Source organism: Lissotriton helveticus, chromosome 3_1 (assembly GCF_964261635.1).
Source record: "Lissotriton helveticus chromosome 3_1, aLisHel1.1, whole genome shotgun sequence".
Lineage (NCBI taxonomy): Eukaryota > Metazoa > Chordata > Amphibia > Caudata > Salamandridae > Lissotriton > Lissotriton helveticus.
In genome coordinates, this window is record NC_136061.1 from 2106521848 (window position 1) to 2106546139 (window position 24292).

Consider the following 24292-nt stretch of genomic DNA (forward strand, 5'->3'; position numbering starts at 1 on the left):
ATGGCATAGCATGGAATAGTTATTCCATGCTATCCACAGGTACCAAACCTTGCTGTAATCCTTTTCCAAATTCCCCTAGAAGCTGGATGGTTTATGGTAATTGACTTGTCTTGGCATTCTTTTCCATTCCCCTCCATGAAGAGAGCCAGTATCTTTCGCTTTCAGATTCCAAGTTAAGGCTCTTTTGTGGTGTTGAGCTCCTCAAGGGTGTACAAAAAGTCCATCGTACTGAAGATGAATTTACAGACCCTAGATCTGCCTCGCAGTTCGACATTGCTGCAGTAAATCGATGATCTGGTTGTGGCATCTGTGATACAAGAGGCATGTAGACAGGACACAATCGCCCTGCTCAACCACCTTGCTGAGAATGGTCACAAGGTCTCCCAAATAAATTTCAGTGTTGCCAGAGAGCAGTCATTGCAAACTAATGGAGTAACCCAAAATATGTCTAAGGACCATGGGTACAGTGTAGTAAAAACAACAAGAGGTCCCGACACCCCCCTTTGGGATAGCCAAAGAGTCTGTGACTCTAGAAATTAATTGGCTGAGTCACTGTAAAATTAATTCACTTACAGCCAGATTCATCAAGCCCAAAACGGCTCGCAAAGGGCCAGATTCTTTGAATCTGGCCCTTTGCGAGCGCTATTTTTGCATTTGGGATTCATCATCCCAAATGCAAAAATCACATTTTCAGAAATCGCTAAATTGGGAATAATTGCATTTAAGGAATCTCAATTTGAGATTCCTTAAATGCAAGTCATGAACCATTTTAAATTTGCGAATTCGCAATCTAGGGCCGCTATTTACCGCTAAGTCTGACTACGTGGTAAATAGCGAAAACTTAGAAAAATGCACTTTGGTAAATAGCGAAAACTTAGAAAAATGCACTTTAGTGCATTTTTCTAAGTTGTATGTTACACACACACATGTCCTTTGGACATGTGTGTGCGCAACTCCAGTGTACATTACCATTTCAGGGGTGCTACAGGGTGTCCTTTGGACACCCTGGCACCCTTGAAATCACTTCCTTATTTGCGATTCGCTAATTGCTAAATCGCAAATAAGGTATGACTCCCCATTCATTCTTATGGGCCTTTATGGGCCTTTAGGCCCATAGGAATAAATGGGGAGTCATTCCTTATTTGCGATTAGCAATTAGCGAATCGCAAATAAGGAAGCAGTAGAAATCGCAAAAATATTGCGATTTCTACATGAATCCCGTTTTGCGAGTCTTTAATAGCGATTCCTTCAAAATCGCTATTAAGGACTCGCAAAACATGACAATGATGAATCTGGGGGATAATAGTTACACTGGAAAGAACAAAAGTTTCATCAAGTCATGCCAGGGAAAAAGACACAATAGCCGTATTCTGTAGACAAAATGTAATTTATATTTTCTTATTATTAAAATTGTTAATAAGACATTTGAGGCTATATCAATATGCGGTTGCTGTAGAAAAGAGTGCAAAGAAAAAGTGCACATATGTGGAGTAAGAGAAGGTCAAATTTAAAGAGAAACAGTTGGAGAACATAGTATCATCATTTTACACAATGGACACTGTCTGAAAACAGAAAAGCAGTGTGTGTGGGCCTGTCTACACAGTAGTTTATGTTCTATTCTTCCTTATTTGTTTCACAGATTGATGCTGGAATATTCAGAATGCATCATCCAAATACTGGGAGGACCAAGAAAGCATAATACAGGTCCTGGGATGGGGTTGTCAACATTTTGACCCGACTTGAGGCGTAGAAGGAAACTTAAGACCTCTGCTTGCACGTCTTCATCAGGACAATAGGGTATATAAGAGACAACCGTTATCAGGCACCCAAATTAACAGTCCCGGTCAGTCCAAAGCTCACAGTGATGGGTGGTTACTGTGGTCATGGCAATTAACTCTAATCACTGGGAAGCTCCATACACTGTATTTGATATTTAGTTGGGCATCCAGTAAGATCAGTACTGGAATAATCAACATATTCCTATTCCCTCGATATTCACAGCAAATGTGCGCATCTGTTAGAATAAAATGTGTTTGCTGTGTTGCTTACGTATTGTTATATGTAAGTTAGCATTCGCAGCACCATTTTCTGTTTGACCGCCATTTTGAACTACGATCAAAACAAATTTTTACTTTCTGTAAAATACGGCTTTGGTAGCTCTCGTTTCTCCAAGGTTGGGTCTTGTTTCTTTTTCCTCTATGAATATTAGTGCATACCTTTCCCACTGGATAGAGGCCTTCTTCCACACGTCCAGTGGTAGGCACAAATGGAATGACCTTGAGTAATAGATAGTATGTGCCCGTTCTCAGGATCAACATTTATCCTACTATACTCCTTTGTGTTGTGGCACCAGCCTGGAAAATTCCATTCTGGGCGTGCCTTTGTTGGTTCTGAATTGTACATAATGTATCTCCATGCTTGCTAAAGTCGGTCCCTCTGCAGCAATCCACAGATTCTGGGCAGACTGGGCTCCGCTCGAGTGTATCTGAATAAATATACTTGGTTTGTATTCTCTACTGTCTAACAGACTCTTAGTTTGTATGGAAGGCTGAGAGGTGGTCGCGAGTGACACGGGTGGCCCTAATATGGTCACTTCCTTTAGTTGGCGCCCGAACAGGAACTCCATTGGGCAAGTGGCCCATCCCTTCCCGAGGACGGGATGGGAGGTAGAGTCGGCCGTCAGGTCGGACGGACGGACGGACCAGAATCCTTGCACGAGAGATTTCCTGAATTCTCAGCTGCCCCTTCTGTCACGCCAGATTGTGCCTCGACCAGCGGTCATCACTACCGGAGTCCTGAATGGCGAAACCCTTAATCTGACCGTTTGGTCCGAAGAGTCGGCAGTGGAGAATAAATTTGTTTGACCTGTGTGCACCAGGCGAGTTTGTTCTGGTTCTTTGTGGATATGGTACCATTTTGATTTGTATTTGGCATGGTCTGAGGACCGATTTTGGTACAAAGTGTTTGCGAACACTTTGTCAGGTAACATAACCAATTTGTCTCACTTTTGAAAATGCCTGGAATTAACCGATTGTTGGTTTCTTATTGTCGTAGATGCTCAAGTGGAAGAAAGTCAGCCAGCTCCTCCAGAAGGCACTCTGAACTTTGATATCTATATGAAGCATGGCCTTCGCCCTATTATGTTTATTATGCTATGGCACAAATATACGAGGGGCAATGCCGAGTTGCAGTGGCCGTTAAGGGGCACTTCTGATGAACAAAAAAATTGGGTTGGGTTTTTACAGGAGAAGTGTTTTGCAAGAAGAAGTAGGCAGTCTATGTTTGATTCTCTTCGAACGTGGTAAAAGGAGGCTAAACAGAGGCGAATGAAAGCAGAGAAAGAGGCCTGGAAGGGGAGAATGCAAAAATTGACTCAGAAAGCTGTAGCACATGATAGAGAGAAACAAGAGATAGGTATTGAATGTGAAGATAGGAGGTTTCAATTGAATATTGATAAATCTTATGTGGCCCAAGAAGAAAATGATACGTTTGTGGAACAATTGTTAGATACTCGACCCCCACCCCCATATGCCCCACCGAGGATATATCCCACTCTTCCCTCATACCCACAGCTACATGGTTCTTCTGTCTCTGCTGTTTCTGCTACTGACTGCTTTGGCCACGGCACCACCTGTCCTTTCTTTGTCCTCGCTGTCTGTGGCAAATATGACTGTCAGTACTCCTGCCACAGCTATTGCTTCGGCGTCCCTTTTTCCGGCTCTTATACCTGCGACGTAGCGGGCAGCGATGTTAGTGTCTGCTACTTCTGTTGCTACTCCCACTGTGTTCTTCCATCCCCGGTCTATACCGAGTAGTGGGACAACAGTACGTGGATTTGAGGATTGTACAAAGTTTAAAGAGTGAATGGGTCTGTATGTGCGATCGGAGATGGGAGATGCAGAGAAAAAGGTAGTGGCTAATCAGGCTGCACAGTGGGCCCAAAACCCCATTTATGGTGTGGAAGATGTATGGAGTGTGTCGTAAGCATATGTCCGCTACTTTGATCGGTCTTTGGGAGGCGTGTTTCAGCGACGCAGCACCGCAGATTCTATATGATATTAAGAATCATGTTTATGTTACTGATTTGGCACCTGGTCAAGTTTTTGGTAATGCTGCGATGTTGGTTGCTTATCGGGGTAGACTGCTTGAGAAGAGCCCCAACCTGTATCTCAGTTTTCAATGTGAGAGGTTCATCTTATCTATCACCCTGAAATACCAGAGCTAAGGATCAGCACAATGTTGTTACTAGAACAGGGGCAACGTCCCGTTTCCAAGAACAATGGGTTTATACTCCATGGAGAAGGAGTGAAGTCTTGTCTCTTAAAACTCAGTTACCTGATCCTAGGAAGAATCCAACAGCTTATTATAAATAATTGACTGAAGCTACCTCTTCAACTGTGATGACACTTGCTGATATTGAAATGTTCTTTGGCTTACTAGTTTTGGTTGATATTTGGAGACAAGTACACACACAGGATCATGCTGCAGAATTGGGTGGTACCTAGGATCAAATTAAAGTATGGGATCGGGAACGGAAGCCAGGTGATAAGCTTAGACCTGAGATACTTGCTTTGCCTGGCCATATCATTAAGTATATGCATTCTCTTATTCCTCAGAGAAAAGTTGATTGGGACAAGTTATCGGCTTGTCGTCAGAAGAAAGATGAAAGTGTGTCCGATTTCTTCACTCGGTTTAAAGATGTGTTTCTAGATTATAATGGACAGGATTTGTCGATCGAAGGTGGTGTTCGATTGTTTGTTAATAGATTTGTTTCCAATTTACTTCCTTAAATTGCAACCCGATTGCAGGCTTCCGAGAGCACCTGGTCCACATCTTACCCTTCTGTTATTTTGAATATGACACAGTATTATGAACACAGGGAAAATAAGGAAGAGGAGAGGACGAGAAGAAGCACAAGAATTTGAAGACGAAGGTGTGTTGCAGCAGGCCTCTAGGCAGTGGTGGTGCGTCCATTAGGGGCGTTGGGGCGTTGCCCCACTAGCCATGGACGACCGCACGCTGCAGGAAATAAATACTAATAGGCTTCAAAAATAAATGATCCGCTTCACTAAGAGCACTCGCAGTTTGCCGCAGAGAGAGCCAGCGGCAGCGGGACAAGCCTGACAGAATCGGAATCGCGGAAGTCAGTGGGGGCGTGGCTTCGGCAATGAGTGACAGCGCAGCCATAGGTAGGGCAGCAGGCACTGTGTGTGTGTGTGCGCATTTTGGGCTAGTCATTTTTATGACTGGCCCACGCATGCGCACACCCAGTAGTACCTTCCCTCCTCCACCTCCCCTACAGCACGCAAACATTATGAGACCCGGCGCCCCCGGGTCTCATAATGGGCAGTATTGACCCTGCTCTTTAGCCAATCCTGGCGCAGTGGCTCTGGTAATGCTGCGCCAGGATTGGCTGAGACACGGCGGAGACTTCAGCACTGGTGCCCGCGCGTGGGTGGTGGATGTTTGCTAAGTGCCGCACTGTAATGGCCAATCACATGTGGCTTATGTCAGCCATGCAGTGGTGATTGGCCATTTCCCCATGCAGTATGCACGTCACCGCGCCTGGCGTGCCACAACGACGAGGAGTAAGAGAGTCAGTCGAGACTGTCGAGTGTCACCGTCACCTCATAAAAAGTACGATTTTTTACAGTATAACAATCCAGTACAGAAGTGCGTCGGTGTGCGTGGTGTGTCGCGTGTCTCTACTAGTCTTTGCATATGCGGTGTGATAATGATTGCATGACTGACCTGTGTATGTATGTTGGTGAGTCTGGTGGTGACTCCTTGAACCCATGTGCGTGTGCCTATGTGTGCGAGTGCGACTGTAACTGAACTCACATGCATGTATGTTGTGTTGTTTTTTGTGGCTGCCACTGTGTGTGTGCTTGCTCGTGAACAGTGGTGAAAGCAGCAGTTTCAGACTTAAAGAAAACTGGTTACGTTAATTTCTGCAACAGTCACTCATATCAAATCTTTTATTTCTGCTGCCGATCGCTGCGTCCGACCAACGGCCTTTACATTTTACACTCAAGCGGTGCGCAGCGCACTCCTGCTGCGCTTCACGCATCGCTCGGCTCATGATGCTATTAAACTCCGATTATGGATCGGACACAGAGAGACATGATCAAGCCTGGTTTTATTAGGAAACCAAGATGACTGCTAAGGCCCCGATGATATTGCAAGATTGACTGCTGAAAAACGGAAAACTCTGGCTAAACAGAAAATCAGTGCAGGCTGCTGGCACTAGAGTCCCTGCTCTGATGGTAGTGTCCCGAGCTGGCAGGATGGATGCCACACTCTCAGCGTTGCTGCAGGCGGTAGATTCCCAGGGCCGCACTGGCTGCTCCTGCTTCCCACAGGCTAGACTGAGAGCAGCGGCTCTGGCTGAAGTTACAGTCTGGGCTGCGAGTTCCCATAAAGGTCCTCTTCCCTGTTCATCATCCACATTCCAGGTCATCCGAAATCAGGCTTCTGCTGTTCCAGCATACGCATATTGCTTCTACTGTTCCCCACTCACTGCATCTCCGACCTCCCCCACATGCACTTCATCTCATCTGCTCCCCTAAACTGCCCGACCACAAACGATCTGTCACATTGTCCTTTCCTGCTCCCGATCCCTACATTACAATGCCTGCTGCTCAATCGACAAACACCCCCACACACTTACCTGTTCTCCTGCAGAGCACTTTCAACATGCCTGGAACACACAGCTAAGAATGCACAAATGGCCTTTGTCAGCTGCCAGAAATGGACATGCGGCCTCGCAGTGGACCCTGCAGAAAGATCATCCATTGTGCAGTTTCCTCTTATGCTCGAAGAGAAAAGCCACCTCAACAATATCCTTGTGCTGTGCAGCCGGCGATCAGTCCTTGTCAGACACCAGGCCATTAAAGATATTGCTGTAAACAGGTCTTGGGTTGCACATTTCGGCCACAATTCCTAGTAATGTTCTCTGGACAGGGAGGTTTGCAGTCAGGTAATGTGCCCTGGTGCACTGCAGGGCTCGCGTTTCACTTTCTTTGTGCCTGCTGCTTCAGTCTACTGCTCGTGGTCGTGGCTAATATTAATATGTTGTTGTTCGTAATCGTTGGCTTGGAAAACATCAAAACAAGTAAGAGCCGGGCGGGGACCCCAGCTGTGACCCGGGCCGGCGCAGTCTCTGGCCGGCCCTCGTATTGTTGTACACACATGTGATGATCACTGACTGACTGATAATTTAGTGCTATAATGGCCTGGTCTCTTGGATTACTGATGGGGATTGCAATGCTATAAGTAACAAAGGTGATTCTGGTAATTATTCAGAGCCTGTGTCGCGTTGCAGATACAACATGAAACAAGTCCATTTCTCCTCAGTTCCTTGTAATTAGTGGCCACAATCCGTTACTAGTGCACACTGTCACTGATCACGTTTAGGAGGCCAGGCAGGGTGAAAGAGTCTTTGAATCTTTCGAATCATAAGCTTCATACGTGGGAGTGAACAATCAGCAGCCAAGCAAGAGGCAGCAAGCTTATATGTTCGAGAAACAATCGTTTTGTGCTTTGTTTTGTGGTCACCAGTGTCATTATTGGTAAGAAAAGGGGACCGGTTAATAAAAAAACACACATCATTTCATATTGATTTCTTAGTTTAACAGTGCTACTAAATTTATTTTCAAAAAGTAGCTTAATCTTTCCAGGATGTGATTGTATTAATTAATGTGCGATTAAACTTTGCTCTAATTATGCTGACAGTCCTGAAATAGAAAGATTGCAGCATCAATCGTTTGTAACTTAAGGTTGAAACACAGAATTCGTTTCTACTGCGTTTCTCTTGCTCATACTCATATTCGTGGTTGAATGTCTCCTTTATCCCTGCTCATACCTGTTATAGGAGCAGACCCATCAGCCCCCCTTCCCTTTGTGGATTTCCCAGTGTTAAGCATTTCTACTTTTATTAAATTAAGTGAATGAACATTTAGAAAGTCAATGTTTTAAAGAGCGCATAAGAGAAGCTGAAAGATTGCTCATGAAGCAAAACTTTCCTTCTGCATACCTTATAAACACACCATTCATCATTTTTACTTTTGTTAATGTTGTACTATTTCGCTTCAGAATTTTGACTTGTGCTGCATCCAATTACATTGTTGCCTAAAGTATAGACAAAACAATATACAGTTAGTGTGGAGACTGAAATGATGGCTCAGTGAGCTGATGGTTGGACATCAGGAACATGGTTTTAACAGTCATAAAGTGTTAGCTGTCCTGATATATTTCTGTAATACTTACAGTTAAATGTTTTTTGTATTCTACCTTATGATACGACCGTGGACGACAGGGTTAAAGGCTTATTTTCTCTTGTGCCCTAATGATGGCCTAACTATAATTACTTTATTAACATTCTTGCTTTATCAAACTTGCTTGAAAATGCACGATTTGCCCACTCTTTAAAAAACAAATAATGCCCGGGGTGGGGGCAACTCGCCCTTATGACAATCAGGCACATTTGCTACACTCGCGCAGCACAGGGGAATCATCCTAAACATTTACGCCTTACCACTTTGAAATGTCACCAGCCGCCACTGCCTCTAGGGTGAATGGTAGAGAATGTGGTGGTTTGGCCGGACAGCTTCCACGCCCTAGCAGGCTGCCAAATACCACAACTTTAGGGCCGAATCAGTGTGCGTATTGTAAAGAGGAGGGACACTGGCGTAGCTAGTGTCCCATGCTTTTGCAGAAGGTGGCGGTCCAGAGAGGATGAAGTACTCGTGGACAGGGTCATGGAGCTGGTTGTCAGGATAGGGCTCAGAATGCTGTGGCCTTGCAGGGTCGTTCTGATCAAAAAATGTTTGATGACCCTCAGGGAGGGCAGTATTATCATGATGATTATGACACGGATGAGGTGACAGGGATGTCTTACAGCTAGGACAGCCAGGGACAGAGTGAGGGACCAGTTCCTTAGTATAAAATACTGCAGGCAGGTGAGCGAGCTTTATTGCAAATTTTACAGGATTTGATTGAGAAAGGAGTGGTTGAGGAGATAGCTGCTAATGTTTGTAATAGCCCTATTCTTCCCATTTTCAAACGGACACCTTTGGGTTCCTCTGATGATCATGGAGATGTTTATCGCTTTGTGATTGAGTGAAGTTAATAAAATAGTGATTCCCCAGTTTCAGGTGGTTCCTGACATTACCACTCTTTTGACAATGGTTTCTTCTTCTGCTACATTCTTTTCTGTCATTGATTTTAAAAACGTGTTCTTCAGTATTCCCATTCATCCTGACAGCAGGTATCTGTTTGGGTTCACCCTAGATGGTAGAAGCTTTAGATTCTGTCCCGCTCCTCGAGGCTTAACAGAGAGTCCGAGTATCTATAGTCAGGCATTGAAAGGTCAGATGGATTCCATGTCGCTCCCTACTGGTAATGTATTGCTTCAGTATGTCGATGACTTGCTTATTGCCTTGGATACAGAACAAGGTTGCAGAGACAGTACAGTTAAATTGTTGTTGCATTTAGCTCAGCATGGCATAAAGCCTCCCTGTCCAAATTTCAGTATTGTCTACAGGAGGTCACCTACTTAGGTAACCACCTGTCGAAGGAGGGTAGAAGATTGAACCCTGAGCCCATCATTGCCATTGTTAAAATGCCCGTCTCGCAAACGCAGGGCCGTACAGGTAATACCGGGCACCAGGCAATCCCCCGGGAGGCCGGAAGGAGTGGGGGCCAGTTTCTTTCCAGGGTGGCAGTTTTGTTACTGGGTCCACCGATTTTTTTTAAATCGGCCCCCAGCATAAAAATCAGAAGGCCGTCCTGCTTCCAGGCCTGTGTTCCATGTCTGTGTGCGTCGTGGCGCACTCCACGTTAGCACCTCTTCTGACTGCCAATCTCTTAGCTGGCAGATTGCATCAGACTTACTTGGGCTCAGTTTGCTGCTGGCAGTGCTGTGCAACTTTCTCATTATACCGCGGCGGCAATTTCTGGCGTCAGGTCGCGAGGCCTCAGTGCCACTGGCCGATCAGGGTTGGTGGGCCACCAGCGCGAGCGGGTGTACGCAGCATAGTTCAAAGTTGCCCCGCGACTCCCTCCTTCCCTCTTTATCTCTCTCTCCTCGGCCCTGCAGGGGCAGCGGGAGGAGGCTTGGTTTGCTGCTCTGTGCCTCCTGCATCCGTCTCACTCAGTCCGGAAGGATGTAGGACCAGTGTCATACAGGGAGGTAGGGGCGGCGTCGCAGCTCATGTGTGTCTGATTTTAATCCGCACTAACTAGGGCCGGCAGTTTAATCTGCGCCAGAGCCGGCACGCCGGGGGCAGCATGAAGATAAGTACAACACATCGAGGGGAAATAAAGAATTATCGTGAGATACATTCCTGTCCAGGGTGTCCATGGGCGAACATTGCACGCAACAACAGGAGGACTATGGTGAGCATTTGAGTGCGGCAGTGGTCGAAGTGGGCGGGATCGGAAGGGCATGACGTGTTCCTACTTATTTCATTAAAAATATTCCGTTCCCCTACTTTTTCTTTTCAAAACTGTGTCCCAGGACGGCAGAAATAGCAAAGGCATTCAGATAAGGCTTGGCTTGCTTTCATGGACATTCAGGGATGGGCAGAGAAGGAAAAGGACTCTGACTCTTCCTTACTGCCCAGCGAAGACACAGACAATGTCCTCTTCTTTTCCATGCTGGCAGCTGCCCCCCCTTCCTATTATTCCCTCTCTTTCTGTCTTGCTCCTAACTTACTGAAAACCGTGACATGTAGGTTCTCTTTTCTTCTTTCATTTCATTTAGTTGCTTCCCTGTAAAATGGATCCCCCCAAAAAAACACTCTTGCGGGAAATGCCCTTTTTCTGAATTTTTTCTATTCCAGAGTGCAGCCTCGGGATGAAGAGAAATAAAAGGTTTTAAATATGAAAATTAATACATCACTAAATAAGGCAAGACAGCGGTTTGCAACGTAGCCAGATTGGTTTTATTCACATCCAAACACACCAGCCTCACTTTACAGACTTATAAGTGAAGCGCTACTTTTGTTTTCTAGTCTTTCTTTGAACAGCATTGTTGTCTCCAGGTGGGGTAGTGCACCATTCCTGGATGTATTGCAATACCTGGTTGATGAGTGGATTGGAAAATAAAATGTGTACTATGGCTGAGTGTTTATGGATGTGTTCTTTTTAAACCATACTGCTTATGTTTTGTAAGGATATAAGCAATGGACATTAAAACGGTTCCCTTCAGGGCCCTGTAGACATGTCCTTAACTTTTCAGGTAAATCCACGAGCTGATTTCTGAATAGGGAGTGAGAGATTGTTAAGGTAATAATGTTGTTTCTGCTTACATTTCACATGCTTTACTTAATCTTGCATTCCCTATGAGTGTTTGCTTTAACTTTTTTCTATTTAGGCAGCATAATTTGAATTTAGCCACATCCAAGTGTTTATAGCAGGCACCATTAAGTTGTAACTGAAGGCAGTGTGAGCTTCGCTCAGTGGGGCAGTATGGTGTTCAGTGGGGGAGAGGATGTGGCACTAAGGCCAGTGCTGTCGAATTTGGAACTGGGGAACCGGGTTCAGCTTTCATGACTAGTCCCCCAGACCACTCTACTGAGGGAGCATTTTCCCATGCTAGACCTCAGAAGGCCCCACTAGAGCTTAGAAGGTATGATGTCTTAGCACAAGCAGGTGTAACCTTGTGCTGTCAACTGTGGGTTAACCTTGAAGGCCTGTCCACCACAATCCATACTGAATTTCATCTCCTGTCTTGCGGGCAGGCCTACAAAGCAGCACACCCTAGAGCAATAGTGATCCAGTCACTGTGACTCTGTCACTGAGGTCACATGACCCTTGAGCAGATTAGGGCTGTGAGAACGGTGTGACCACACTGGGTACCTATTTTGAGTGAGTGCGTAGTGTTTGCAAGTATATTATGGTTTAAAACAAACTTGCTGCCTCCTTCCTGGCCTCCAGCAATTTTCAGCAACAATAAAAATGTCATTATAACTTCGGTGATTAATGTTCTTCCTAGAGAGAGATCCGAGTTTTGTCTAGTGGAAGGGTTGACTCCTGGAAAGGTAGCACAGAGGGTTAATGTGCCTGCTGCAAAGAACATGTACCATGCAGATCACAAATTGCACATAATGTTAACTAGATTAGTAGGTTACTGCTTTTGTCAGAGAGATCCTTTTGTTACTTGCAAGTTAAAATCCTAACATAGAACAGTTAGGTATTAAACTATACTGCCTAATAGTATGGTTGTCATGTGGCTTCTACACCTTGTAGTCCTTTGTCTTATGTAATATTTACTATACAGTGATTTACACACATGTAAATGATTGTCTCTGTGTAGTGTGTGTGATGTGAAGTGCTCGGACACCGGACACTGGTATGAGTGGCGCTGTAAATCAAATTAAATGCATCTGAGAAAGAGTGTGGTTATGGAGACTTGAGGGGGACTGTTAAAGGGTGGTAGTGAGGGAGTCTGAGGCGTAGGTGATCACTAAGGGCACCAACAAACATTGTTGCACCGGGCACCACCAGCACTAAAGCCGGCCCTGCCATGGAGGCCAGTCTGCCTCACCCATTGGTACCTCCATTGTCCTTGTTTCAGCAGTAGTAGCTGCAACTCACCAAAGATCGGCAATGCAGGATTTGCAAGCACACCAAACTTAGGGGATTAGGATGGCAGACGGACAAAGTCGGGGGCAGATACCGTCCGCCACAAGGGCGGAGGAACCGTGCCCCCAATTAGGATGCACCCGCCACAGTGGCGGGTGCATCCCGTATTTTTAACATTGCTTTTAACAGTGCTTAAATCACCGGCCGCCGCAATGTGAAAAATGCTTGTTGTGCGTTTTCACAGCACAACATGACAGGCACCGCGCGGTGCCTGCCATGTTGTGCTGTGAAACGCAGGGGGGTATCATAGGTACCCCCCATGTGCACCCCTCACCCCCCCCCCCCCCCCTCACCCTGGGGGCCCGCAACGGGCCCCCAAAGCAGGAACCGTATGTCTTTTCGTGGCAGCATTTCCGCCACGGAAAGGCATTCCTCCCAGGCCATCCTAATATGTCTGATAGACACCGCCACCATATCAGGCCTTTTCCGCCACGGTCGCAAGGCGACCGCTGCTGGAAAAGCGGCGGACGGTCTTCCCCTCCGCCACGGTCCCCCCGCCATTGTAATATGGCGGGGGGAAGAAAGGTGGCGGACGGGCAAGGATGGCGGACGGATCGCCACCGCCTGCATGGCGGTGGCGATCTGTCCGCCATCCTAATGGACCCCTAAGTTTGCAAACTTCAGTCTCTCTGCTTCATGCACAAGCACTTTTAACATATACTACCTGTTCTGGAGCCACTGGAATTATGCAGCAATGGGAGACAAAATGATGCCGCAGTGTTGACTAATTATGCAACAAAAAAAAGGCTGCAGCGTAATGCAATATATTTTCTTATACATTATTATTTAGACATTTTTACATATGTTAAGTCTCTGCAAAAATTCTGCCTCATTAGTATCAGTATAACATAAAAATGCAGCAGTGAGAAAGGTGATCAGTCAACCTTTGCAAAAGGCCGTCCACTGAACCCGGTGGCAGAGGGTGGTTGCTAGCTGTGCGTGTGGCGTGGCTTGCTACTTGTAAATACGGTATCTTTTTAAAAAACATTGCTTTTAATCTTCGGACTTCCTTACCTGATTGCCTGCACCCCTAGCCCCGGTCCGACACGGCTGTGTGCCGCTTGCTTCGGAGGGCTGCTGGGGTTGCCTGCACCATCTTGGCAGCAACATCGTAGGTCAGCGCTCTAGTTTCCGCGCTTGAGACCTACTTAACCCGGGGCCCATTCGCACACGCAGCGGACGCGACTGAACCCGGTGGCAGAGGGTGTTTGCTAGCTGTGCGTGTGGCATGGCTTGCTCCTTGTAAATACGGTATCTTTTTAAAAAACATTGCTTTTAATCTTCTGACTTTCTTACCTGATTGCCTGCACCCCTAGCCCCGGTCCGACACGGCTGTGTGCCGCTTCATTCGGAGGGCTGCCGGGGTTGCCTGCACCATCTTGGCAGTAACATCATAAGTCAGCGCTCTAGTTTCCGCGCTTGAGACCTACTTAACTCGGGGCCCATGCGCACGCGCGCAGCGGGCGTGCCAATGGCAAGCCCGTCTGCGCCCGTCCGCGGCTGGCCGGGGCTAGGGGCACCCCACTATGCCCAATTTGTAAACTATTCCTCTGAGCAACTCCGCACTCTTCAGGGCTCATGGCCACTTAGTGTCCCCACTCTCATTTATATTGGCAACCTTGGTATACTACAACCTAATCCTACTACCCTCCTCCCCCAAAAAGTGGTACCATTGGTTCGCCCTCTGACTCCCACCACACCTGCGTTCTCTCCCCTGCCCCTGCTCCTTCCGCCTCCCTGCCCTGCCTCCACAATCTCAGCTTTCCTTCTAAACACCCGGTCAGCAGTCAAACACCATCTTAAGCTTTTCACCTTTTTAGACACGGTCAAACCAGACCTCTTGTTCCTCACGGAAACCTGGTTTTCCCCTGACTCCTTGCCTGATGTTTTAGCGGCTCTCCCCCACTCTTATTACGCTGTGCGCGCCGATCGGCCCGCAGGTAAGGTCGGAGGTGGGGTAGCCCTGATTGTCCGCTCAAATTTTTACTTCCAACCGCTGTCATTCCCTCCCATTACTGCTGTCGACTTTCTGGTTGTCCGATCTGTCTCCTTTGCGATCCCTCTCACCTGTGTACTCCTTTACCGACCACCACAGTCAATGCCTTACTTCATCCCCGCAGTACAGGAACTGCTGGCCACCCTGGTAGTCAACAACTCCTCCGTTTTGGTACTAGGCGATTTTAACTTTTGGCCCACTGACCCCCACGAAGACCTTATGTCCAAAGACTTCACAGAGCTGCTCCTTAATCTGAACTTTATTTCACATTCTCACACCCCAACACACACGCACGGCAACATCTTGGATCAGGTTTGGTCAGTTAACACATCTATTCCCCCCCCCGCAACCCCCTGGTCACTCCTTGCCCCTGGTCTGACCTCTCCTTCATCTCCTTCACCCTTGACCAAGGATTCGCCCTGAAACCCCCTCTCCCCAGTAACACCTGGGCACGCAATTGGAACCATGTGGACCTAGCCACACTTTGCTTTTCCCTCTCAGCCTCACCTCCCAATCTTGCTGACCTCTCCCCTCACTTCCAGGCCACCACCACCAACAGCTGGCTCTCCGCAGCGTGTGACCAAGTTGCCCCTCTCAAATGCGTCAGAACCCGACGCGCACATGAGGCCAACAGATGGTTCACCATCGAGCCTAAAAACAAAAAACTTGCACTAAGGCAGGCGAAGCGTCTTTGGAGGCGTGGATACTGTCCCGAACTAAAACTACAGTACATTACCCTACCTCAGGAATATAAAAGAGCCATCCTCCATGCAAAATCTGAACACTTTTCCTCCAAGATCCTTCTCGCCGAAAACAAACCCAAGGAAATATTTACTATCGTTCATGAACTAGCCTCCTCTGATAGAGTTACTCTCAAACCGGTTCCTTCACAATCCCTCCGCGATTCTCTTAATGATTACTTCATCGAGAAAATTGCAATCATCAAGTCTAATATTCCCCCCCCTTCCATGTCCCCAACCTCCGCTCAATCTTTTCTTTTTAGATCAATTCCCTTCAATTTCCAAGGAAGTCTTCCTCACTCTGTTAACGAAGGTCAAATCAGGATCCCCTTCTGACAGCTGCCCTGCCCACATACTGAGAGAGATCTTTTCTGCCTGTCCCCAGCCCCCACTAACTTTTCTCAATAACTCCCTCATGCAGGGAATTGTCCCTGACTCGCATAAATCAGCTAAAATAATCCCTATCCTAAAGAAATTAGGCGCTGATCCCGCCTCTCTCTCTAACTATCGCCCTATCTCCCTCCTCCCTTTCCTGGGAAACATTCTAGAATGCCATGTCACCAAAGCTCTCAGCACTTTTATTGAGGAAAGCCGCTTTCTAGCTCCCCATCAGGCTGGTTTTCGTCCATCACATTTTACCGAATCTGTTGTTCTTTCCGTCCTGGACGAGCTTAGAGGGGGCATGAACACCAACTCGCCCCAGGCGTTGGTTCTTCTTGATTTGTCTGCCGCCTTTGACACGGTCGACCATTCCATCCTTCTTGACCGTGTCGGAGACGCCGGCATCAGGGGACCCGCCTTGGCCTGGCTTACCTCCTTTCTAGGGAACCGTACTCAGGCTGTTCAGCTAGCAGATTTTTCCGCTCCTACATGTGCCGTTCACTGTGGGGTACCACAGGGTTCTTCTCTTTCCCCCCTCCTCTTTAATCTTTACATTCTCCCTCTTATATCTGCTCTGCATCAGATGGATGTCACGGTATTCAACTATGCCGATGACCTCCAGCTGATCTTTAATCTTTCTCCTCTCCCTGCTTCTATTCACAACTTTCAAACCACCATGACCTTTATGAGCGACTGGATGAACGGCAATCACCTCAAGTTAAACCCCGACAAGACCGAACTGGTACTCACGGGTGGCAGTTCCAGCCCCTGGACCTCTATTTTCTGGCCCCTTTCCCATTGCCCCCCCCCTTCACCTTCTCCCTCTGTAAAAACCCTGGGGATCAAAGTCAACAACGACCTCACAATGCGCTCTCAGATCAGCACTGTGGTATCATCATATTTTCTGACACTCCGCGCCATACATAAGATCTCCCGCTTCTTTTCTTTTGCAGCCCTTAAACTTATTCTTCTGGCCATGGTCATGTCACGTCTTGACTACGGCAACATCTTGTATACAGGTGCCCCCGCCTGTGACCTTCGGCGCCTTCAGCTTATCCAAAACCAAGCAGCTCGACTGATTTACAAACTTCCCAAATTTCACCATGTCACCCCTCTGCTAAAAACCCTGCACTGGCTCCCCATTCTTGAGCGTTCTCTATTCAAGATGGGTTGTATGACTTTTCAAGCCCTGGCAGGCACTGCACCAGCCTTATAACTCTAAAATTAAAGCATATGTCCCCAACAGAGACCTGCGTTCCTCCTCTCAACTTTTACTATGTGTTCCCCGCTTTAGGAAGAAGAAATCTGGGGGCTTGAAGTTCTCCACCTTGGCCCCGCCCTTCTGGAATGCCCTCCCATTCACTATCAGGTCCATTCCAACTTACCTCGACTTCCGTAAAGCCCTCAAGACTTTCCTCTTTTCACGTGCCTTTTAGCCCTAGGCGGCCTTCTCTGTTTCATTCGGGCCTTTCCGTCCTTAGCACCAAGAAACCGCACGGTGATCGAGCGCTTTACAAGTCCTTTAACTTTAACTTCAACTTAAGTCACGTTTTTAGTAACTTTTTTATCCGTTCGAGCTACAAAAATGATTAGTTAAAACTGTAAGATCATGCAGTGGGTGACGTTTTATGTGGCAAATATGGCAGAGCCATAGTTATATAGAAAACATTTGCAAACTAGGATATTTTGCCATTCATGTTTGAACTGCTCTTGTGGAAGAAGGGAGAAGAGCTAATGAGAGAAACTGCATGGCTTTGAAGACAAATGGCATGTGATTCCACTTTTAAGCGTATTTGGAACATTGTCTGATTGGAAATATATCCCACTTTGTGAATGTATTTAAATGCTAATAACCCCTATTTAACCTTAAATAAGCAAGTGTATCCATTGGTTGAATTAAATAACACAATAAGCTGTAAATGGTCGGGGAAATGCCAAACAAATACTAAAAATTGGAATGTCTGGCACATTCCGGCCACACCTGATTCCGCCCACTGATCCAATCCCTGGGTTATCCCCGCCTTCTGAGTCTCCGCCCACAGTTCCCCTACTTTTTTTCCCCCACTTCGTCCACTGGAGTGCGGGGAGACAAGCAGAACTGGGGCCAGTGCATCAGGGAAGGGTCTGTGGCATTTCCCAAGGCATATTGAATTATGGCATACAGGTGGGGGCGATAAATAACGCAGTGACCATTGCTGGTGGCACTAGCACAAGAAGGCATCATGCAGGAGCGACCACAGTGCCTGGAGGGTGGGAGTGCACATGGAAAGGGCCACAGGGAAATTGCGTGGGGCAGCTTTCCCACAGATCCCCCCAGACAGTGGTGTAGTGCCTTCATACCTTATGCAAATACTGGAGCTATTGCAAGCAACATACCCATACAGCATTTCCGCACTCCCAGGCTTTTATTGGCCACACATGCAGAGCTGGTGGCAGAACCCGTGGGCAGTACCATCTACACAGGAGCAGGGGCAGGCCCCCAATGCAGGTATGGGGGTGGGCAAGGAAACCAACTTGGCATGGAGCGGAGGCCGCAGCAACTGGGTCATACTAGAGGAGAGCCAATGCACAGGGGTACACAAAAGAGCACACAGGAGAGTACGACCAAACAGAACGTTAGTCAGCACAATCAGTTAATGGTGGCATCAGGCACGCAGCCCACGGGCTCCAGACATGAGGGCAGCCTAGAAGATAATTCAGCTACACTGGACCCTATGGCAGCGTGGGTGGCAGGATCAGTGCAGCTACCTCCAGCCAGTAAACCTGCAAGCATGTATGTGGAGCCATCCCCGGGTGACCCACCCAAGATAGCCAAGAAAACTGGGCTTGCAAGCCTCATTTCCTTGGTGGTCAAGGAGAAGCTATAGAAGAAAGAAGTCACACATATTCTCACACTTGGAGAGGCTGGGGAGGTTGGATTTAGTTGCACAAGAAAAGAAGGATGAAGAGAAGAGGGAGAGACGCAAGCCTAGAATAGATCTCTACATAGAAAATTGGTTTTATGCCTTTTCAAACTTTAGCCTGTGTAGTGATTGAGAGGTTCCCACAAAGCACTGCGGCCCTGCTGCTATACAAGCAGAAGATTCATGCCGTATACTTCAAATACCAGGGTTATGCTAGACTTAGGTATGACAAGATCTTCATAGAAACCTGGCTGACAATAGAAGGGGACCACAAAGACGTAGCGAGATACATAAAGATAATGGCAGCAGTGAGAGAGGATGTTGCTAAAGGTCATCACACTTTTCACTCCTCAGGGGGAAAGCAAAGCAGGAAGGGTACTATCAGGTTTAGAAGGCAAAGCATAACCCTGTGAGCAAGGCGGCCAGATTGGGAGCAGCCATATGCTGGAAATTCGACAAGGATGAGAGTAAGTGGCGTACCGCTTGTAAAGGCAGGCACGCTTGCGATAACTGCGGAGCAGCACACTTCCCACGTGAATGTAAGAGCGGTAAGCCCCACGTGGAGAGAAAGTATGCCCCAATGTAGTAGTGGGGAGGAGACAGTGCCATCTTGGTTGTGGGAAACAAAGATAGGGAAATTCAGGGCACCCACCCTCATTAAAGGGGCTGGACTCCATCAGTTACTCAATGGTTATCACAGACAAGAAGAGGCGCAGCTATTAGCATGCAGGTTTGAAGAGGGCCTTATCCTACCATGCAACGGACTGGTGATTAAACACATGAGCAAGAATTTGAAGTCAGTGGCCAAGCACAGCCATGTAGTGAGACAGAAAGTGGCTAAGAAGTGCAATTAGGCTATGTTGAGGGTCTTTTCCAGAACCCACCCCTGGAGCATTTCAGGGTGTCCCCATAGGGCAGTAGTTCCATAGAAGGAGCTGGGGAGTTGCAGGTTGATTCCCTACCTACAGCACCCTGAGGAATGTTGATTAATGAAAGTCTGACGTAGGATCAGTAAGCATCCGCAGATGGCGCTGTTGAGATCGACAGGCAGAGGGGCACTACTGGCTAAGGCAGACATAGAATGGGCATTCAGGCTCCCGCTGCTGCACCTGCAGAGTTGCCACCTACTGGGCTTCCAGCTAGAGTGGTATATTATTTTGACAAATGTCTGCCGATCAGTCGTGCCGTTTCCTTCCCATATCTTAAGGATTTCAGCACATTTTTGTTGTGGGCACTCAATGAGTGGTGCTTTTTACCCGCACGGACAGACAGAGATGCTGTGGGGCAGTAGTGGGTTGAATTTAGTAGTGCGTGTGCCTCGCACAAACACTGATAAATGCAACCCAAGTTACCATACCAGTCCACCCAGCTACTGCACTGTGCGTGTGTAGGGAAAGTGCCGGTGCGTGCAGCCACGTACACTTACTTTTAGCACCACACCAACTGTCTACCACTACCACCCCTCGAGACCAGGCAGGCACTGAGGCACCTGACCTGCCTTAATTGTAGGCATAATGACTGGTTACCTGGATAACCTGGTGCTATTTAAGATCATCTACTATTTACTGTGCTTTAAAAGTTAAAAAAATTAAATTAGTAATAAAAAATGTGCTGTAAAATGCACCATTTTGGTCTGTCTTTTTCCAACATTTTCTTGGGGGAGAACCCCCCAAACCACCATAGTACTGGTTGGGCTTGCTCGCTGCGCTCACTCACTACACGCCGAATGGGGGCTGCTCTGGAAAAATTTGCCAGGGCTGATTTCAGTCCCCAGTCCGGCCCTGCTCAGAAAGATGTGCACCCTTCCTATTGCAGGCAGTGGATACCTGGCTATTTGCTGTTAATCAAGCCCCTGTTTGCTCTAACACTAAAAGATGTGCATGAACCCCTGCCTTGGACGCCTGAATGTCAGTAGTCTTTTGAGCAAATGAAAACTGCGCCTTGTTCTGCTCCAGTACTCGGCACCCTGACTATACTAAACAGTTTGTGTTGTACATTCATAAGATGGCCAGTTGCACACTTTCTGTTTTAACACAAGCCTGCTGTGCTTGATCCAGTCGCACAAGCCCTCCCGAGCTGTCTAAGAGCGGTTGCAGCCGTGGCTGTCTTGATAAGGCAATCGGCTGGACTTGTACTTGATACTGACCTCACAGGCATGGTACCTCATACTGTGGATACACATTTGAATAAGACAAAGATACAGCACCTCACCAGTGCACGTCTGACAGGTTATGAATTAACGCTATTTGCCAAACATATTACGATCAAACGATGTGCCACTCTGAATCCAGCCACGTTACTACCTCTCCCTTCTGAGAATGAGGAGATTGACATACATGATTATATCTTCCAGACAGAAGAAGAGACAAAAGGCCGGGTAGACTTAACTGATGTTCCCTAATCTGACCCCCAAGGGGGAACTATGTGTTGATGGCTCTTGCTTTAAATTACCAGATGGCACTACAACTGCTGCATATGCTATTATTACGCTGTATACGGTAGTTGAAACATCACAAGTTCCCTATCGGTCGGCCCAAGCTGCAGAGCTTGTTGCCCTAATACGAGCCTGCAAATTGGGTGAGGAACTGGTTGTTAATATTTATACTGACAGCCAGTACGCCTTTGGAGTAACCCATAATTTTGGGTGACTCTGGGCAGAGAGAGGGTTCCTTACTTCCCATGGTACAAAGATCCAGCACAGTCATCTTATATATAGGCTTCTGTCCACTTTGATGCTCCCTATGAAATTAGTAATAGTAAAATGTATGTCAGAATGATAACATCTCGAAAACTGCTGCACATTTAGTGAAGTACTGCATGGTGCGCATGATGCACAATCTTAGATTGGGTGCCCCTACACAACCCGGCAATTTTGCACCACCTACTTTCCCCTTTGAGGTCCTTCCATTAGATTATTTTGAATTGGACAGGGTCAATAATTTCAAGTATGTGTTGGTGGTTGTTTGTGCATTCAGTAAATGGGTTGCGGCTTACCCCTCTAAAGACAATACAGCCATTGCTACTGCAAAGGTACTCCTGAAGGAGTTTTTTCCTCCTTTTGGCCTGCCCCATTTGATCTAGAATGATAACGGAAGCCACTTTAATGCCAAGGTCATTCACTTAATTTGTGACGGTTTGCAATTAAAACAGAAGTTTCATGCTGCATACCACTTGCAATCAGCAAATTGGCAAAGATTCAGGAGACAACAGGGTTACACTAGCCGGAAGCTTTACTATTATCTCTGTTGTCGACAAGAACAACAGCACATTATGGAACAGGACTGTCACCCAACGAGGTCGTGTTTGGATGCCCGGCAAATGTCTGGGGCGTCCCTCACCCTCGTAGATTCTCAGATATTGAGTATGCATTGTTGACAAACTATCTTTGCCAATTGAGCGAAAATGTGTGTTCTATTCACCAGCAGGTCCGCGAGTCCCTTCCAACCACACCAGAGGGGCCCGGGCACGATATTCGGCCTAGGGACTTCATTTTAGTCAAGAACTTCCAGCGGAAGAAGAGCTTGGTGCCCCGCTGAAAGGGACCTGAACAGGTCCTTCTGGCCACTCAAACTGCCATGAAGGTGGATGGCCAGAGAACTGGATCCATGACAGCAACTGCAGAAGGATACCCTTACCCTTTGACCAGTGGGTGAGGGACGGCATAGGGGACACTGAGTGTGAGAAGGTGCCTCAGTTCGTACCCTTCAGCGATGCAAAGTTGACATGGACCCAAACGGATGCGGAGAATGATGAAGTCCTAATTGCGGTGGTCCCTCCATAAATTTGAGCCATTAAGGAGCCGCTGTTAGTTTACCCCTCTGTGCCTGAAGCCACTAGGTACAATTTGTGTCCTTGGCTGAGGAATGGTGCACCAAAGGAGAAGTAAGATTAGCCAGGGATGGACAGTGTAAATTAGGGTGTACTTTGCTATAGTACTACCAGTGTTAGTTCAGGGTGTCGTGAGATTGGTGCACTGTTCTGACATTGGAAAGAATAGATCGAACGTGCTCCCTAGGAGGGGGTACACTATCCGGTGCGATGGGGGATTCATCGTGAGCTTAGGACTGAGAAAGCTCCACTGCCGGTGCTAAAGAGTGCCAACATTGATAAACAATAGTAGCCTGTACCAGTGAGGCTCTGATGGATACTGGGAACACTTACCTTTCCTATCAGTTTTATTGCATTAGTGAGGAGAAACAGCCATATGATGCACAGAGTTTACCAAGGGGTTGGTTGACAAGGAGTAAAATAATTGCATACTAATTGTTGTGATTACAATAGCGACGATACTTTGAATTTACTGGTTCCTAGAAGAGAAGCGCCCTGTACATTCCTTAATGGGTACAACACCCACTCCCCCTGGGCATAATTTTGTCACACAAAGCAGTGCATAGGTTGTCCTACACCAATAATATTTTTATACAAATGTTGCATCAAGCTCATAACATCTCCAATACAACTAGTTGTTGGGTTTGTGGGTAGCTCCCTTCAGTCACTCATAAGAGCTACATTTTTTTGTCCTTGACACTGTCATGTATCGGCAGCTGCGAGGGTTGGTTACAATTGTTTCGACTGGTATACTTCCAATTTCAACTTTCTGCTTTAGATATGACGTCCACTGATTCTCACACTGCGATCGAATATATACGCTTCTTTCAAGGGTTTACCCCCAGAGGACTGGCAGGACAATGAACTCTAGGGGTAATGTCCTCAAAGTCTTGTTTGAACACACACCATGAAGTAAAGGACAATGCATGGTTTCAGATGGGAAACATCCTTTACAACAAAACGTTTACAACGCAGTGCTGTTACAACGCAGGTTTTACGAAAACCATTACAACGCATTGCGCTGGGGGGCGCTCTAGGATAGGGAATAGATTTAATTTACTATCCAACACCTTCCCTAGTGTCCACGGGGACTGGAGTTGGAATAGTAAATTAAACTATTCACTATCCAGCACCCCAAAGCGCTATGCGTTGTAAAGGTTTGCGTTGGAAAAACTGCGTTGTAACAGCATGCGTGGTAAAAGCATGCGTTGTAACGTCATACATCCTTTCAGATGGAATTGGTTGATTTCCAATGATTTAACACTTCTGAGTACTTCCAATCCTTCCAGAGTCGAAATCTTACTGAAGATAAGCTGATACCTGGGTCAGTGGTTAATACGACAGCTGGTTTTTGTGTCCAGGGGACAGGGAAGATAAAGGTGGCTGAGAGGAAGTGTCATTTCACATACAAATCGAATACGACAAATAGTCCACCTTTGATTCTGCCCCATAATGTTTATTTCATTTGTCGGTCACAAGCTCACGTGTGGCTCCCGAGGGAATGGTGACGTACATGGTATCTCTCTTTCCTTCTTCCACCTGTATATAATGTTCTGTCTAATTATCATCAAACTCATCAATTGCAACGTAGAAGTCTATTCATGCCAGAGTCAAGAGGGTTGTTGATACGAAAGATAAAGATCAGACTGACACTACCGCACAGCAATTTGGGGATGCTTTCATCCTCAAATTGCTAATAGCCTTCAAATTAGCCAGCTAACAAGATTTGTTGAAGGGGTTATCAATACAACTGCGGGGACAATGACAAATATCACTGCTGAGCTCCAGGCTACGAG

The 24292-nt window shown here is 46.9% G+C and overlaps 1 long non-coding RNA gene across 1 annotated transcript in view; it reads left to right on the forward strand.

Moving 5' to 3' along the window:
* The first annotated feature begins 5582 nt into the window (after positions 1-5582).
* The window catches only part of LOC144824151 (uncharacterized), a 257683-nt gene continuing 238973 nt past the window's right edge, over positions 5583-24292 (forward strand). The window contains exon 1 of the long non-coding RNA XR_013608911.1: positions 5583-5637. This is a non-coding gene — a long non-coding RNA (uncharacterized LOC144824151). The remainder of the gene's footprint in view (positions 5638-24292) is intronic.